Source organism: Ipomoea triloba, chromosome 3, assembly GCF_003576645.1.
Source record: "Ipomoea triloba cultivar NCNSP0323 chromosome 3, ASM357664v1".
NCBI lineage: Eukaryota > Viridiplantae > Streptophyta > Magnoliopsida > Solanales > Convolvulaceae > Ipomoea > Ipomoea triloba.
In genome coordinates, this window is record NC_044918.1 from 13,340,031 (window position 1) to 13,345,100 (window position 5,070).

The window sequence follows — 5,070 nt, forward strand, 5'->3', positions numbered from 1 at the left end:
TTTAATTGGGGGGAAATACTTTGATCCGAGTGTGCTAAGGGAATTTGGGTTTTAAGACATGGTAAATCGGTTGCTAAGACACCCGCAATGGAGCAAAGTAATCGAATGGAGAGGACCGACATATATCCGGTTACCTATCAGTTTCTTATCTTGAGATGTGTCCCACTAAAACATTAGGTTCCCTATGCGTGGAGTTCAGACTTACATTTCCTTATTTTTCATATACTTTACCGCTTTTTTTAGGAAATGGGAAGAACCAAAGAGCAAGCCTTGAAAAGGAATTATGAGGAAGCAAGCACAAGCCGAACAATGGCAAGAGCAGAACCACCCCCTCCACCACCCCATGTTGAACCTAGGCTTAACTCATGAACAATTGGCGCTTGTGGATGTGTATAAGTCAGAGAATTTAATTGGAGGGAAATACTTTGATCCGAGTGTGCTAAGGGAATTTGGGTTTGAAGACATGGTAAATCGGTTGCTAAGACACCCGCAATGGAGCAAAGTATTCGAATGGAGAGGACCGACATATACTCCGGTTACCTATGTGTTTCTTGCTTGAGATGTGTCCCACTAAAACATTAGCTTCCGTATGCGTGGAATTCAGACTTACATTTCCTTATTTTTCATGCACTTTACCGCTTTTTTTAGGAAATGAGAAGAAGCAAAGAACAAGCCTTGAAAAGAAATTATGAGGAAACAAGCACAAGCCGAACAATGGTAAGAGCAGAACCACCACCTCCACGACCACTAGTTGAACCTAATGTAAGACGAACAAGGGTCCTCCGAGGCTTAACTCATGAACAATTGGCGCTTGTGGATGTGTATAAGTCAGAGAATTTAATTGGAGGGAAATACTTTAATCCGAGCGTGCTAAGGGAATTTTGGTTTGAAGACATGGTAAATCGGTTGCTAAGACACCCGCAATGGAGCAAAGTATTCGAATGGAGAGGACCGACATATACTCCGGTTACCTATGAGTTTCTTGCTTGAGATGTGTCCCACTAAAACATTAGGTTCCCTATGCGTGGAGTTCAGACTTACATTTCCTTATTTTTCATATACTTTACCGCTTTTTTTAGGAAATGGGAAGAACCAAAGAGCAAGCCTTGAAAAGGAATTATGAGGAAGCAAGCACAAGCCGAACAATGGCAAGAGCAGAACCACCCCCTCCACCACCCCAAGTTGAACCTAGGCTTAACTCATGAACAATTGCCGCCTGTGGATATGTACAAGTCAGAGAATTTTATTGGAGGGAAATACTTTGATCCGAGTGTGCTAAGGGAATTAGGGTTTGAAGACATGGTAAATCTGTTGCTAAGACACCCGCAATGGAGCAAAGTATTCGAATGGAGAGGACCGACATATACTCCGGATACCTATGTGTTTCTTGCTTGAGATGTGTCCCACTAAAACATTAGGTTCCCTATGCGTGGAGTACAGACTTACATTTCCTTATTTTTCATGCACTTTACCGCTTTTTTTAGGAAATGGGAAGAACCAAAGAGCAAGCCTTGAAAAGGAATTATGAGGAAGCAAGCACAAGCCGAACAATGGCAAGAGCAGAACCACCACCTCCACCACCACAAGTTGAACCTAATGCAAGAGGAAGAAGGGTCCTTCGAGGCTTAACTCATGAACAATTGGCGCTTGTGGATATGTATAAGTCAGAGAATTTAATTGGAGTGAAATACTTTGATCCGAGTGTGCTAAGGGAATTTGGGTTTGAAGACATGGTAAATCGGTTGCTAAGACACCCGCAATGGAGCAAAGTATTCGAATGGAGAGGACCGACATATACTCCGGTTACCTATGTGTTTCTTGCTTGAGATGTGTCCCACTAAAACATTAGGTTCCGTATGCGTGGAATTCAGACTTACATTTCCTTATTTTTCATGCACTTTACCGCATTTTTTAGGAAATGAGAAGAAGCAAAGAACAAGCCTTGAAAAGAAATTATGAGGAAACAAGCACAAGCCGAACAATGGTAAGAGCAGAACCACCACCTCCACGACCACTAGTTGAACCTAATGTAAGACGAACAAGGGTCCTCCGAGGCTTAACTCATGAACAATTGGCGCTTGTGGATGTGTATAAGTCAGAGAATTTAATTGGGGGGAAATACTTTGATCCGAGTGTGCTAAGGGAATTTGGGTTTTAAGACATGGTAAATCGGTTGCTAAGACACCCGCAATGGAGCGAAGTATTCGAATGGAGAGGACCGACATATACTCCGGTTACCTATGAGTTTCTTGCTTGAGATGTGTCCCACTAAAACATTAGGTTCCCTATGCGTGGAGTTCAGACTTACATTTCCTTATTTTTCATGCACTTTACCGCTTTTTTTAGGAAATGGGAAGAACCAAAGAGCAAGCCTTGAAATGGAATTATGAGGAAGCAAGCACAAGCCGAACAATGGCAAGAGCAGAACCACCACCTCCACCACCACAAGTTGAACCTAATGCAAGAGGAACAAGGGTCCTCCGAGGCTTAACTCATGAACAATTGGCGCTTGTGGATGTGTATAAGTCAGAGAATTTAATTGGGGGGAAATACTTTGATCCGAGTGTGCTAAGGGAATTTGGGTTTGAAGACATGGTAAATCGGTTGCTAAGACACCCGCAATGGAGCAAAGTATTCGAATGGAGAGGACCGACATATACTCCGGTTACCTATGAGTTTCTTGCTTGAGATGTGTCCAACTAAAACATTAGGTTCCCTATGTAGTTCAGACTTACATTTCCTTATTTTTCATGCATTTTACCGCTTTTTTTAGGAAATGGGAAAAAGCAAAGAACAAGCCTTGAAAAGGAATTATGAGGAAGCAAGCACAAGCCGAACAATGGCAAGAGCAGAACCACCACCTCCACCACCACAAGTTGAACCTAATGCAAGAGGAACAAGGGTCCTCCGAGGCTTAACTCATGAACAATTGCCGCTTGTGGATGTGTACAAGTCAGAGAATTTTATTGGAGGGAAATACTTTGATCCGAGTGTGCTAAGGGAATTAGGGTTTGAAGACATGGTAAATCTGTTGCTAAGACACCCGCAATGGAGCAAAGTATTCGAATGGAGAGGACCGACATATACTCCGGTTACCTATGTGTTTCTTGCTTGAGATGTGTCCCACTAAAACATTAGGTTCCCTATGCGTGGAATTCAGACTTACATTTCCTTATTTTTCATGCACTTTACCGCTTTTTTTAGGAAATGAGAAGAAGCAAAGAACAAGCCTTGAAAAGAAATTATGAGGAAACAAGCACAAGCCGAACAATGGTAAGAGCAGAACCACCACCTCCACGACCACTAGTTGAACCTAATGTAAGACGAACAAGGGTCCTCCGAGGCTTAACTCATGAACAATTGGCGCTTGTGGATGTGTATAAGTCAGAGAATTTAATTGGGGGGAAATACTTTGATCCGAGTGTGCTAAGGGAATTTGGGTTTGAAGACATTGTAAATCGGTTGTTAAGACACCCGCAATGGAGAGGACCGAGATATACTCCGGTTACCTATGAGTTTCTTGCTTGAGATGTGTCCAACTAAAACATTAGGTTCCCTATGTAGTTCAGACTTACATTTCCTTATTTTTCATGCATTTTACCGATTTTTTTAGGAAATGGGAAGAAGCAAAGAACAAGCCTTGAAAAGGAATTATGAGGAAGCAAGCACAAGCCGAACAATGGCAAGAGCAGAACCACCCCTTCCACCACCCCAAGTTGAACCTAGGCTTAACTCATGAACAATTGCCGCCTGTGGATATGTACAAGTCAGAGAATTTTATTGGAGAGAAATACTTTGATCCGAGTGTGCTAAGGGAATTAGGGTTTGAAGACATGGTAAATCTGTTGCTAAGACACCCGCAATGGAGCAAAGTATTCGAATGGAGAGGACCGACATATACTCCGGTTACCTATGAGTTTCTTGCTTGAGATGTGTCCCACTAAAACATTAGGTTCCCTATGCGTGGAGTTCAGACTTACATTTCCTTATTTTTCATGCACTTTACCGCTTTTTTTAGGAAATGGGAAGAACCAAAGAGCAAGCCTTGAAAAGGAATTATGAGGAAGCAAGCACAAGCCGAACAATGGCAAGAGCAGAACCACCACCTCCACCACCACAAGTTGAACCTAATGCAAGAGGAAGAAGGGTCCTCCGAGGCTTAACTCATGAACAATTGGCGCTTGTGGATATGTACAAGTCAGAGAATTTTATTGGAGAGAAATACTTTGATCCGAGTGTGCAAAGGGAATTAGGGTTTGAAGACATGGTAAATCTGTTGCTCTGACACCCGCATTGGAGCAAAGTATTCGAATGGAGAGGACCGACATATACTCCGGTTACCTATGAGTTTCTTGCTTGAGATGTGTCCCACTAAAACATTAGGTTCACTATGTGTGGAGTTCAGAGTTACATTTCCTTGTTTTTCATGAACTTCACCGCTTTTTTTAGGAAATGGGAAAAACCAAAGAGCAAGCCTTGAAAAGGAATTATGAGGAAGCAAGCACAAGCCGAACAATGGCAAGAGCAGAACCACCCCTCCAACACCACAAGTTGAACCTAATGCAATAGGAACAAGGGTTCTCCGAGGCTTAACTCATGAATAATTGCCGCTTGTGGATGTGTATAAGTCAGAGAATTTTATTGGAGGGAAATACTTTGATCCGAGTGTGCAAAGGGAATTAGGGTTTGAAGACATGGTAAATCTGTTGCTAAGACACCCGCATTGGAGCAAAGTATTCGAATGGAGAGGACCGACATATACTCCGGTTACCTATGAGTTTCTTGCTTGAGATGTGTCCCACTAAAACATTAGGTTCCGTATGCGTGGAATTCAGACTTACATTTCCTTATTTTACATGCACTTACCGCTTTTTTTAGGAAATGGGAAGAAGCAAAGAACAAGCCTTGAAAAGAAATTATAAGGAAGCAAGCACAAGCCGAACAATGGTAAGAGCAGAACCACCACCTCCACGACCACTAAGGGTCCTCCGAGGCTTAACTCATGAACAATTGGCGTTTGTGGATGTGTATAAGTCAGAGAATTTAATTGGGGGGAAATACTTTGATCCG